Source organism: Xyrauchen texanus, chromosome 29 (assembly GCF_025860055.1).
Source record: "Xyrauchen texanus isolate HMW12.3.18 chromosome 29, RBS_HiC_50CHRs, whole genome shotgun sequence".
NCBI lineage: Eukaryota > Metazoa > Chordata > Actinopteri > Cypriniformes > Catostomidae > Xyrauchen > Xyrauchen texanus.
The window spans coordinates 3,405,245-3,420,500 of NC_068304.1; positions in this window are offsets into that span (position 1 = coordinate 3,405,245).

Sequence of the window (15,256 nt, forward strand, 5' to 3'; positions counted from 1 at the left end):
TAAAGGGATAGTTCATCCAAAAAATGAAAATTATATAATTATTAACTCACCCTCATGCCATCCCAGATGTGTATGGCTTTCTATCTTCTGCTTAACATAAATTATGATTTTTAGAAGACTGTTTCAATTGTGTAGGTCCATACAAATCAAATGAATGGGTTCCAAAATTTTGATTCTGCAAAAATCATGTAAAGACATCATAAAAGTAATCCATATGACTCCAGTGTTTAATCCATGTCTTCAGAAGTGTTATGATAGGTTTGGATGAGAAACAGATCAAAATTGAAGTCAGTTTTTACCTCAAATTCCTCTACCTGCCCATTAGGGGGCGATATGCATGAAGAATGTGAATCACCAAGAACACAAGAAGAAGACTGTGAAAGTTTACAGAGGAGATTTACTCTGAAGACATTGATTTAACCACTGGAGTCTCATGGATTACTTTTATGATGACTTATGTGATTTTTGGAGATTCAAAATTGTGGCACCCATTCACTTACATTGTATGGACCTACAGAGCTTAATTTGTGTTCTGCATCTGGGATGGCATGAGGGTGAGTAAATGATGAATTTTCGTTTTTGGGTGAACTATTCCTTTAAGGACCGGAGGGTGTAGTTCCTGCATCTACCAGCAGGGGCTAACAGGGAACTGCTAACAAGCTAATTCCTGCACCCTTGATCACGATTATGCAAAACATCACTGCAATGTTACAGAATGTGTGTTCCAATCAGAGGTGGCACTGCAAATAAACATTATCTGACACACGGATGGATATGAGATGTCAAATCTATGGATCCGAGTGCGATTGAAGTATTCATTTTTGTCTAAACGAATGAAACTAATGGAGAAAAGGCATCAGGTCCCGAAACAAATGCTCCAAATGAACCAGGTGAAAAAATGCCTTTATAATGCTTTCAAGTGTGACATCCAATTAGAGTCCATTTTATTATTTAACTTTTACTGTTTTGAGTCTTTTGTTTTCAAGTCTAGGCTTGAGAGCCCTAGTGAAGATATAGTCCTTGCATGAAATAATCTTTCAAATACAAAATTGCAGTTCAGTCTTATGGTGTCCTAATAAAGCTCTACCACATTTCACATGTCAAATGAGGCTCATTGGGTATAGCTTTATTTATTATGAACCTTTGTTGCATGTGTCATGTAAAAGCATTCAGTGGTCATCATCTGAACTGCACATTGGATAAGAGAGAGAGAGAGAGAGAGAGAGAGAGAGAGGTGAATCACCTGGTTCTTACTTTAATTTCTTACACACTCATCCAACATGGTGAGCTCTCTGAGTACACACTTTTTCCTTTTCCCATCTCTCTGTTGTGGCTTGGATGGTTAGAGATGGGGGTTTGAGTGAGTGACAGCAGACAACGAGGTGGTGGTCTGCTCAGGCCTCTGGATTTGTGTGACAGCGTGAACACAGAGACGGGCTGCGCTGATGAATCCCAGCTGCTCTGGGTGGGTCGGGTGGAGGCCGGCGCCTGCACAAATGCAGTTGTTTGAGCACAGATGTTTCATCTAAAATATTCCAGCTGGCTTTGCAAGAAAGAGCAGGATAAAGAGAGATAATCGAACAAAGGAGAGAGAGAGAGAGAGAGAGAGAGAGTTAAAATGCTGTAAATAATGATCGTTTTAACAGTATATGTATACGTGGACACATGGACACATCTGGAACATGGAGGAATCCTTCAACCTAAAATGAAAATTCTATAAAAGTATCTGAAAAGTTGTCCGTATGACGTGTGTCCTATAGCTCAAGTCTTCTGAAGCCATACACTGGCATTCTGTGATGAACAAACAAAAATGTAATTTGTTCCTTTTCAGCAATGGCAGGCTATAGTATCATTTTCTATAAAGCTGATTTGAAACGATGTGTTTTGAAAAGCGCCACACAAATAAGACTTATTTTTCAACAAATGATAAAATAAGATGGATTACTTAAGTGGAAGGCTAAGGAAGTTGGGGGCATAACTGTGTGAGGTAAAGGGGGTGGAATGAGGTCCCAGGTCGCAAAAGACGTTTGGTATGCATTTAAGGGGTAGTACATCACAGAATGAGCCGTGGTGAATGTATGGACAGCTGTCACGCCAGACCTGAGCTTGCTGTCTGTTTCTGCACTCTTCTGCACCATCAATATGTGTCCACAGCATTCAATTCCAGAATCCATGTGTTTTCCACCTATTATTTGGATGGATAATACATTTGTATGTCATAAAGAGTCAAATTTACCTATCTATTGCTTTTCATCAACACACAATGCTATTAGTTTCAGTAGCACAAACTTTCAGGATCAAAGTGAAGATGGCTGTGGTGGAAGGGAAAAGACGGAGTTGTGGTCATCCTGAAGTCAAACTTCAGGGTGTGAGAAAGATAAGAATCCATTAGCCTGCTGAACATCTTTCTCCCTCTGGGTGTGAGTGTTTATTTTTCCATGTGTTGAAAGAGGAGTTCTTTGAAGTAGGAGTGGAGGACTGGAATGTTGATCCCATCTTGCCAACTTGCCACCCCAGTTTCCTGTCTGACAGGAAGTCGGCCAATGTGTGTCCAGATGTCACCAGAAGTGGGTCTCTGCCTCTGGTCTAAAGGCCAGAAAGTCCTGTCCATGCAGGATATGATGCTTTCCAGCTTACTAATGTTCAAAAACATGATACTGTGTGACAGACACTGTTCTCACACAGAAACAAACTGAAGAATAATTTTGCTTGATTTCAGGGCACTACCAAGAACGATTGCGTAACATACCTTTAGAGAAGCATTGTGAAAAGACAAACACTTTGGTCAATGGCAGAGGAGGTCACTGGAATGTGCCTCTGTTTATTATTCCTTTTCTCACTTTCTCTCTCGTTAAAGGATCAAAAGGTCAAGGTTTATTCGCTGGGACGCATTCCCGCTACATGCAAACACAATCAGTGTCCAGTCTGCGTCGATTTCAACACAAGCACTTGTGTCTGTGGAAAACGCTTATGTTCACATTTGGCATAATGCCGTCTGATGCTGTAAACACAGTAAATCTGTCCCTTTTTTGATGACTCTGTGTCTTTCCAATCTTGCGTTGGTCTTTCTCTACTCAATCTGACACAGACACTCAAAGACCACAAAAGGACACACAGTTCAAAGCTAAACAGTCTGGGAACTATTTAACACAGACATTGAACACACAGCAGGCCTAAACTCTGACACATACACACATGGATATATCTGCTTCACCTGTGAGTGTCAGTCATGAGCCAGAAACCCCACTGATATCAGTACAACATTCCAGTATTCCCAGTTCTCTGCCACCCAGAGACACTCAGAGGGAGGGACAGAGATACATTTACACACACACACACACACACACACACGCGCGCACACACACACTCACGGCCCCTGTAACACTTGTTCACTTGACAAATGTGAGCTAAACTGAGAAGTGCAGCTTTCCTTTCTGGAAGTGCTTCTTAGAATCTGAGGCAGTGATCCTACACATGCTGCGGTGGGTTACAGAGGCACGTTACGACCCTGGAACATGACCAACACACACAACTCACTACTCTTCATAGTACTTAAATATCTACATATAATACAGCTGTCAATAGGTTCATTTACATGGACCCTAGTTATCCGTTTGTGATCGGACTAGCAGCACAGTCCGAATAAAAAAGTCTCATGTAACCACGTCTATCGGAATTAATTGGAAAATCCAATGTAAACGTCATTCGGATTGTAAGGGGTGGAGTAAACCTTTTATACTCCATTTAAGAAGAAAATATTTGCCATGTATATGCTTGATCAGATTGCTTTCTGAAACTGGGACATTGTGCGCATGTGTCCATAGCTGACGTAATAATGGTGTCATGACGACAAGGGAATGCTGAACTCATGAAGACATGTGACCAATAGAATATCAACCCGTCACACACTACTGACCTGAAATATTATTTAAAGCGAGATTTTTTTAAATTGTTGCTGGATAGTAAGTAAATGGTATATTTAAACATTTTTTATGTTTTTTTTTTAATAATTTGTGATGTATTGTTTATTAAAACCAGAGACCCTCGTGCGACGTCATATCCTTGTTTGTTGCGTTCTCTGAAATAATCTCACATGCACAAAGTCTAGTGTGACTGGCCCTTTAGCTGTCTTGAGAGCGAGTGAAGATAAACTGCGTATCAAGCACTATATGTGTGCTCCATGCTATAAACTTATCAAATATACATTTTAATAGTGAACACAAAGCCTTCCAGTTTCACCTCAATTTATCAACTCTGTAATGGCAAATGTCCGTGGTCAATGTGAGTTAATTCAAGCATTATTAAACTGCGCCTCTTCAAATGGGAATGCTGTATAGATCTTATTCACGATAGCAGCATCTTTGATTTGGAATGGGAATGAAAATGAGGCTGTGAGGGATAGACTCACCATCTCTTCAATGGCATGCACGGTATAAATCTGTAAAAAGCTCAAAGATCCCATCTGATTTTCCACAACTTATGTTGTCTGGAGTTCTTTGTATACAGAATGTTCTTGGACAGAGATTTTATCAATGTTGTGTCTTTGGAACGATCCAAAAACACTTTAAATGCAGTACAGGCCATTGAAGGGACTATAAGTCTATCCATCACAGCCTCATTGTCATTCTTGTCTGAAATCAAAGATGGCGCTAGCGTGAATAAGGTCTATTTTGGACTGTTCTCACTCAAAACCAATTGGATCGCTTCTGAAGACATGGATTTGACATTTTTGGGTGAGCTACTGTACATCTTTAAGCTCTATCAACAGCTTTTGTATCATAATGTTTAAATACTACTTCTGAAAATCATTTCTAATGACAAAATCATGGCTACAGTCATACAGAAATGGCAGTCAATGGGGCCAACATGAGCACAAGGGAAGTTGGCATGTTGCTATCGATATGTTCCAGTACCGTGACATCGACCTCATTCTGCCTTGATACTGACAAGCGACATCTCCCATCAGTTCATTTGTATAACTTTTCCTGTCGCACGACTTTTAGAGCGTTGCGTCAGCAGCCGCAAAGACACTGGTTTTCATTCTGCATTGAAGTCAGGACGTAATTAACATAATCATTATCTTGGTTTCCATCCACATATGTTAATTTTGGGATATGCTGGATGGAAAAACCAAGATGCAAATAAAATCTCTAAAATGTGCATAAAAACGTATGTGCTCACTTAAGATGGATTCATTCATTTGATAAGAAGGCTTGTACATAAAGTTTGATGAAAACACATTTACAGAATATATTCCTATAGAAAAAAAGTCATGAGACTTTGAGCCATGTGAATACATTCAGTCAGCAAAAATCATCAGTATCATCACATAACATCTGAAATGTTGCTCTATATATTTTGAAATGCTGGACACAAAGAGTTTCACCAAAATAATTGGCTACTATTACTTCCCAGAACTGCCTGAAAGCTTTCGAGACATTAGGCATCTGCTGCTGATCAAAGCAAACAAGTTCATCAGAGCTGTAAGCCACAAGTAAGAATGGAAATTATTACTTTAAGAGCCACAGTGGCGTCAACTACATTTTCATTTCTATTTTGTGTCAATTTTCTCAGAAGTGATGATTCCAACCCCATCTCATGTAAAGTTGTACATAATTTACGAGTTGGCTATTTCATATGGTCTCGCATGATGTTGTTTGCATAAACTCGTACGACTTCATCACGTGCAAATTCCTGGATGTCCTAGAAGTAAGCACGAGTTCCACACATGAGGCGTTAAGGACATACTTATTAATATTATGCCCTTACCCAAACCCCTTATCTAAACTTAACCAATCAGTAGAGTGTGTAAAATGATAGGGAGCTGCTGTGTGTGACTGAAGCAAGTAATTGTTTCATATTAGATGGAAAGGATGTTCAGCGACGTCATTGGCTGTAGTGAAAGTCGTAGGAATTCAAACGAGTGCAGTCGCACGATATCATACGCATTAGCAAAATTTTGAAAAGTCATATGAATCCTGATGATTTCGCTGTGAGAGTGTGTTGCATTTGTACTTTTAGGGTTGGGGTTTGGGTTAGGGTGTTTGTTTAATAAAATATGCATTCCTGTTTACCATAACGTCATGTACATCTAAAACTCAATTTACAACTCGTTTTTGGCACCACTCTGTGGACATTTCACATAGAAACTTCCATCTTTGACCACTGGGGGCACTGATTCCAATTTCGGTAAGCACAGACCGACTTCATCTGAAGAAATTTTGACCCACTGTCGTCGAATTTACGTTGACCAAATGGATTAAATGCTGGAATGTGAAGCATTCACATTGATAAAGCTCTTATATGAATTCTTCCCATAAATATGTGTGTAATATTTGAGCTGTAAAATTGTGTAAATCACCTTTCTTTCAGTGGAACTGTTGTTCTATGAGAATGAATGTCTGTTAGAGCTTAACTTGTATTAAACCTAAACATTAGTTGAATTAACACCTTGACTGATTTATGACCATCAAAGGACAAGTCAAAAAACTTCAGTCATGCACAACTTTCTCTCCAGTTTTCTCTCTCTCTCTCTCTCTCTCTCTCTCATTCAACCTCTAAGTAAGTTGCTAGGGAAATAATTTGGATATCATCCAAGAGTTCCCTGGGAAAAAAATGATCACTAGAAGAGTCCCTCCCACTCCCTGCTTGAGTTCCTTCACCTATGAATCTCAGTCCCTCGCACACACATACACATGCACATGCGCACACACACAAACATTGTGCAGATTTACAACAAACCACACCCCCAATTTATAACACTGATCTCTCCAATGTGTGTATAAATAATCTATACAAATAACAGATCACTCTTTGTGCATTTCAATATTTCACACATTACTATTGCACTAATCATTAAAGTATTCCCACAGGTATGTGTCAGTTTACAGCAGTTCCCATTCCTTTGTATTGCATCCACAAATGGTGAATTACTGTCGTTACACTCTGAACGTGGTACATTGATGTCAGGACCATTATATGATTGGCTTTTAGAAGACATGATCCGAGATGGCGTTACGCTCTCTCCTATGGTACAGCTGCAGAGGCTGGTATCTCAATATATAAAAGAATCTTTGTAAAAGCAAAGCTGTTGAGTGCAGAATGTTAGGAGAATGTTAATTTCAGCTTTCAGTCCATTCAGTGCAACTTACTGTATATATAGAGTTGTTCAATGATTTTGCTGCTGGATTGTTGTTTTTCAGTACAGCTGAACAACTTTCCCGCACATTCGCACATGAGTGATGGTGCTGTGAGAGTGGTGGTTAGACAGGAGACTGTCTGCAACTCAACACATCCAAACCCAAGACATGCACAGGAACACACACACACTAGGCCCCCGTGCCTTCTTGTTTGAGATGCTTGTAGATCTTGGCTCAGAATCTAACCCCAAACCCTTATTAGAGGTCTTGAAAAATTGGCTCCAAAATGTTTTTTCTGCCTCGGTCTCCTCTATTCAAGCCTACTGTAAATTCTTTGTAGGACTCTTAAAGTGCAAGAGAGAACTTCCAGAGCAGCTTCAGCACTTTGACAGACAGTAATTTGTGAATCAAGATAAAAATGAGATACTGAGGCTTTAAATGTGGACACAAAGCCCAACTAGTTCAGATATAAACAGAAAGAAAAAAACATGTAATGAGGAGATCTTTCACACCAAAAATGACTGTGGTGATACCATATAAAATAATAATAAATAAAACACAGTAATACCATGTCCCTTCTCAGTAGCTTTTATTAGTGCACCATCTGCCGACACTTCAAAATAAATAAATAATCTTTTTGAGAATTTTTTCTTGTTTTCCAGTAAAAAAAAACAAAATATAAGATTTACTTAAAAACAAATTTAAATAAGATATTTTATCTTGTTTTCAGAGAAATACAACATTTTGTAACATTTATGCTTATGACAAAATAAGCAAAATAATTTCACCCAAAAAACCTGATTCAAAGGTAATACAAGTTTATATTGTATTACCCCAATAGTTTTTTTTAAGCATAAATGTTAAATTACTAAATGAAGTCAAGACTTAATATGTTGTTTTAAGGATGTTTTGGAATTTTTACCAGAAAATAAGTAAAAAAAATCAGTAAGTAAATGATTTCTTTAGCACTGTTTGTGTCCATTATTTTTAAACATTTTAGACAAGAGTCTCACATACAGTGGTAAATAACATCTTTGTTTCAATCTGATATCAAAATATGAAAGTCAAAAAGTGATTATTGATTTTTTTGAGAGCACTGATCTGCATTCATTGGCCTCTGGTTTAGCCAGATGGACAGCTTAAAATTAGCTTCAAAATGACAAAGATGTTATTTACCACTGTATGTGAGACTCTTGTCTAAAATGTTTAAAAATAATGGACACAAACTGTGTGTTCCTTTGGTTATGTGAGACAAATATTTATTTTGAAAAAGGAAATCCATCCATCCATCCATCTCTCTTTTTCTGGCCATTAAACCAAGCTTCAGAGCTACAGAGAATACAGAGCAACAGCTACAGAGAATCAGTGAACTGCAGAGGGTCTTGGCTTCATTTATTTTCTCTTTTCTTCAATGATACTCCAGGTGATCCTGAAGCAGTTCTTTCACAACGCCTCTCCTCCTCAGCACTGTGAGAGCACATCCACAGGCCTCTCCTCTAAACATTTTCCCATCCATAAAAAGAAACTGAAGAAAGAGACATCGGTTGGTAAGAGTGCCCACGTTCCTCTAAATTACAGCCTCCAGCTCGATCTGTCCAGTGCACTGAGACAAGTATTAGCGACAGGGGGCTCCGAGACTCCAGACGTCAGGGGCTCCACAGCTAATTAAGAGTGTTTATTTAGCTTGCTGGGGCTCCGGGGCGAGGGGAAACTTTTAATTCTGGCAGCAATGGAAACATTGAACAGGATTCCCATTCCTACACACACACACACACACACACACACACACACACACACACACACACACACACACACACGCACACACAAGGTCAGAGTCAAGCCAGACAAATCAAGTCATTTTTACAGTATATGTAAAATGAGTTTTGGAATAGCCTAAATAGTTTTAAAGCAAATTTACTGAAAAATAATGGCTAATATATGAGCCATTTAACACAGACATGATTTTCTAGTTAATTCACGGAAAACAGCACAATGCGGGGGGCAGATCTGCGTACTGCTTGTGCACCTAAAACCCTGATTTTTATCATTTTTTTTAAAAAGAAGAGGGATCATAAAATGTATTTAGTAGTACCTTGAAGAAGCTATTTGACAACAGATATTCACATACTGTATATTCCACAAGATAACTGAATTTAAACAAATTATCCTGTTCAAAGTTTACATTCCCTTGGTTCTCAAAGGTTTACTTCACCCAAAAAAAAATTGAATTAATTATTTACTCACCGCTGTGTTGTTATAACCCAATATGACTTTCTTTTTCTTAACACAAAGGGAGAAATTGTGAAAAATGTTGTGCTCAGTGATGTCATACAATGGCAGTTTATGGTGACCACCTCTTCAAGCTTCAAACGAATGCAGAAGTATCATTCAGAATTATTGTAAGTGACTCATGTTTTGTTCTGAAGGAATACGATAAGAGTTGGTGAGAAACAAACTGAAATCTGACGTTTTATTAAGTGAACTCTTCACCGTGTTGATCTCCTTTGTGCATTCATGAGACGGACAGACAGCATGTGAGCTTTAGGTCTACTGACACGAGAGCAAACCCATTAATATGGTGTGTTTCTCTATGATTAAGGACTGTTTGTGTATTGTTCATGAATCCCTGCTTTGTCCTGAGCTGTGAAGCTGCCCACTTTTCTTAAGAAAAATACTGTACATTCTTTGGTTTCCCAGCATCTTCTGCACATTTGAGTTCTTCCCAACAGTGGCTAAATGATATAGACATTTACACACTTAGGACAATAGCTTTTGATTTGTGTAAATTACAGTACATTTTGGATAATGTAGCTTTTGAAGCGAAGTACTACATAAAATGTACAATCCTTTAACCCTTATATTTGCATACATTCTGAAAGGGGTGTGAAAACATTTAGGCCTAAAACAAAAGGGGTATGCAAACCTCTGCAATATATAGTTTGTGAAAACGTATATTTAATTTTATATTTAGTTTTTCACGATTTAACCACATTTGAGCTTTTTTTAATGTAGAAATTCCATGTAGCCAATTCTATCCATATAATTTCATATTGCATGTGTAATTATGAGTAGACTTGTCATGTCAAGTACATATTTTAACACAAAATTCACAACACTGGAACCTAAATACAAATTCAAAATACAACCCCCACATCTCAACATTTAAGTGCTTGTACTTGTACAGTGTAGCTCTCTGAATGTGGCATTGTCTTATTTACCTCCATGCTCTTGTGGTTCTGTCACAGTGACAGAAAACACCCCGCTTACATTTTCACGTGTTACCTGAAGAAATGGATCTGCTTCTTTCAGCTCGTTGTTGAAAACGCATTTTTATTTGGGCATTATAAAGGAATATTCTTGTTCAATACAAGTTAAGCGCAATCAACAGCCGTTGTGGTATGATGTTGATTACCACAAAAAAATATTTTTACTTGTCCCTCCTTTTGCGGAGACCACCTCACACCACTGCAAATCACGGATGAGGCCCTGTTACAAAGAGAATTCTCAGATGTGTTCTCGCCCCTTCCCGGTCGTATGAACCTCATAAGACACCATAACATAAGAAACAACCCCAGGGGTAGTGGTACACAGTCATCCCTACCGATTACCCGAGCACTAAAAAATTTAGTTTGACAAGAATTAAAGACCATGCCCCATATGGGGTAATAGAAAAATCCCACAGTGACTGAAGTCAGAGAATTTATCAATCAGTTGAGATTTATTATGAAGGCTTGTTTAATGTCCCGTCAATGTACACATGCATCAGACATGCTTGTGTAGTGTCTCGGGTGCGTTGCGTCATAAACATAAAATATTTAGGTCACTGTGTCAAGTTAAATATATTTTATTAATTAGAACACATCTTGAGATCCCTTAGTTTGGATTTGTGCTTCATCAAGTGGTTTTGAACGCAAGAACTTAACGCATGTTTGTGTTGTGCTGTCTGCTGAAGGGTTGTTTTGTTCACTGTATAAACTGTGTGTTGCCCATACAGCTGAAGTTTCATTTACTGCCCTCTGGAGTAAACAGGTGGTACTACAAGCTTGCATTTCTCAGGAATCTTCCTTATTGTGGTCCGGGGGCATCGTGATTAATTGCGTACATTTTTTTAACGCGTTATTTTGAATAAAATTAATCGCACTGAATTAACGCGTTAAATTGACAGCCCTAGTTTAAATATTTAATTTTATTAGCTCACTTGTAGAGATCACACAGTTATCCGAGAAGCAGGAAAGATGGCTTGCAAGACCCGGATGAGAGGTCTGATACGTCTTACTCCCTGGATGTGTGGTTTTTACAAAAAAAATCTGAACACTAGATAGTGCCATTGACCAATCAGAATGGAGTATTCCAGAGAGCCATGTAATTAGCAAGAATATATTCCCCTCTGCTGTAGCTATTAAAATTAATTTACTTTCAAATTTTAAATTCTAGTATATAGGCAAGGGTCAAGTATAATTGACTACATTTTATTAGACACACTAGCCTTGTCTAGAGAACTATATTCTCAAGACAAGACAAATATTTTTCATATTATATTTTATTTTGAACTTCCGATCTCAGCAATAAAGTCTTCGGACATGCTGGGCCACCGATAAGGGGGAACAACTGGACCATTTTGTCCCAGGCTGAGGCTTGAGGGGGGCCCACAGAAAGGCTGTTCCATATTGTTTATGAGACAATTATTATGAGAGATTTATTAACAATTTCAGTGGGCTGGTCATTTTTGACTGGGAACACAAAAGGTGTTTGCACAAACAAGCACAACACAAGGGTTAAAATAAATGTTAAGTTCCATGACAAACTTGCATCTGAAAGCAACAAAATTCATCCTCACTCTCATTTCTGACAGTAGACCCAAACATCAGTGTGTGTGTGTGTGTGTGAGTGTGGTACTTTCATTCTGTTGTTTCAGAACCTCAGAAATCTTCTGAAGGCCTCTCGCAGACCTCAGTGTGGTTTGGCCAGTCTTGTGTGTGTGTGTGCGCGTGTGTGTGTGTATGACAGGAGAATAAGGGTTTATACTGTGGTGAAGTTCTGGCAGGAATTCACACACTCCTCCATGCTTGTGCTGTCCTCATGGCAGGAAGTGACTGACACCATGGCAGTAAAACATGAGAATCAGAAATTACAAAAATGACTCACAGACACATTAAACATCCCTTCTAAAAATTCAACCTTGCAGCGTGCAATTCCCATGCTGGTCTAGGCTGGGTTATGCTGGTTAGTGCTGGTCTAGCTGGTGGACCTGCATAGGAATGGTCAACCAGTATGGTAATTCTGGTAATATCGGTTAACCAAGAAAGTCTTGCTGGTAAAAGTCTCCAGCATACTTGCAGAAAAGATTTACTTCCTTCTTCGCTCAGAACGAAAAAGAAGTTCGACACAGCTGAGTAACTGCAGACTGTTTGTGAACATTCAGACAGCGGAGACACTCCTGACGGAGACGTTTAGAGGAGCATTGAAATAGGAGGATGCACAAGACTACATATAAAACCTTAACTAATGTGACATTAAAATCTGTGGTGGATCAAGACCACGCATATAGACAGAATGTATGGCTGTTCCTGGGGTTCAATAACATACTAACTCCTAACTTCTAATTCACTTCAGATTCAGAATTGGGACATGATCCTCATATTTGGAAAAATGTTTAATCTCTATTCCAAGTGGAAGACACTCCATCTACCCTTACTGCATTATTTATTTTCACCTACACTGTTCCACCTTTTAATTTGTGTACTTTTAAACATGAACTAAATATATATATATATATATATATATATATATATATATATATATATATATTTTTTTTTTTATTTTTTTTTTTGTCAATTTGTAAAGTGATTTACTTGTTTGCATGATTATTTTATTCCTAGTCCTCTGTGGTAATGAGGGCATAACATAAGCACGCATTGCATTGTTAGCTTCTTACATAATTTACAGTTAAATCTCTCACTTGAGTCTCAATAATATTCAAGATTAATAATTTGCATGGATACATCATGACATATTACAGTCACAATAAACAGAATTCAAATGATTTCACAACACCTTTACAAAGAAAATTATGTTTATATGTCCATACAGTTTGAACAATGTTCTCACATGAACTGCCATCAACTGACCATTTCCTTTATAATGTATGAAGCTCTCAAACGTAAATAATGAAGCTGTACATACCTTGAATACATGTTGAATACAGCTGTACACTGAACTGAACTGATGAACTGTGCTGTGACAGGTAAACTGTTGCTATGGTGATAAAAAAAAGCACTTATTCCTGATGGTATATTTGACACTAGATGGCAGTAAAGGCTTGTGTTGAACTTGGGCCATCCCTTGCTAAAATGCCAAAAAAGTGCCTTTCTCCATTAATAGCCTTCAAATTGTAGCCCAAGTTCAATTCTTTTGTATTTTTCTTTTTTTTTTTTTTTTGGTAAACAATAGAGCTAACAAATATTGAATTATATTAAAGTACATGTTTTGCCAGTTCCTATTATTTATTTAGTTAGTTGTTATTAGAGGCCTCTTAAAATCATGAAATTGAGTTATATTACTCATATTTTAAAAAAACATCTGCATGCATTATACAATACATTAGACTGGTTCATATTGGACTAACTATGTTAACAGTAAAAAAAATAAAAATAAAAAAAAAGTGGATTTTGACAGCAAGGGTAAATATTATTGGGGGCTTGGGACAAAATGCCTCTGTAATAAATTCTTGTGTTTTGTTTGTATTATATGATTTTTTTATTCTAGGCTTAGTTAAATATATTATCATACCAAATTATTTAATTTTATATTTAACAACCTAATTACTCAGACTTCAAATGTATTTTATTGTACTGATTAAGTGTTTTATATGAAATTATGTTTTTAATGGTTAGAAAAAATATGCCCTCATTAAAAGAAAAATGAATGAATGAAAAATGAATTCCAGGGGCTAATAGTGCTGCTTGATTCATTTCTGACACTGGTGACAATGCTGAAAATTGCAGCCGAATTTCCCATTAAACATTTTATTTCCACCTTTTTAAAAAAAATGTCCTTTTTTATTCAAAATAAACGTCTCTCCAGGGCCTGAGGACACAGCCACCATCTGTCTTTGCCTCACGGGGACAAGAGTGGGAACAGAAAAAAAAAAAGCATCTTTATGCCACTTTGTTGACAGTTATAATGCAAAATTGGCCATGGCAAAAAGGGGTGGGGACATGTCCCACTCATCTCTACCAGAAATGATGACTATAAAACCCCCAAACTTTCACTTCATGAACCATCTAAAGACACATCTGTTCTGTGAACACTTGACTCAATCAATCAAATTTAAAAATCTATTCTTTATTCATTATTTTGCTATTGTCTCTTACTTTCCTATCTGCTGTAGCTTTTGTGTCTCTGAGAAATTTTGGATCTTTTGTATTATTTCCTCTGTATGATGAATTGCTTATTCTGTATGTCCTCATGTGTACTGTAGGTCGCTTTGGATAAATGCATCTGCTAACTGAATAAATATAAATGAATGAAGTGAGTGGAACTGCTAACAGCTTTCTGCAGGTATTATAGACCTCCTTACACATAACCAGAAATTCATTCAGCATGAAAAGTATCACATTAAAACAACAATTTAGACAAAGGTACAGATCAAATTATAAACATGTTTACTGGAGAATTGATGTACTGTAGGTGCATTAACAAATATACAAACATAATTCTTCTGATTTTAAATCCTCGATTGGGAACAATTGCTCCACAGACTTCCATTGTAAATCAAAAGGTTGTTACAAACTGAGCGACAAGTTAAAATGATTGTCTGTGCCAATCAATAACATCTCACAGATGCTGTTGGTAGAGTTGTACATCCTGGAATGTATTGAACCTTAAATGTAGGTTTGTCCCTGTCAATTTAATTGCATGTGGTCTGCATGAAAATGAACACACAAACACATAAAAAAATAGAAATAATAGCTCTCTGTGTTTGGGTCAAGGGGACATCCAGGTGTGAATAAAGTGGAGTGTATGTGCCCACTTGCCAGCTTCTCTCCACTGATCTCCAACATTTGAGCTGGGAAAACACATTAACATGTGACACAGCTGCATAATGTGAACCCTGC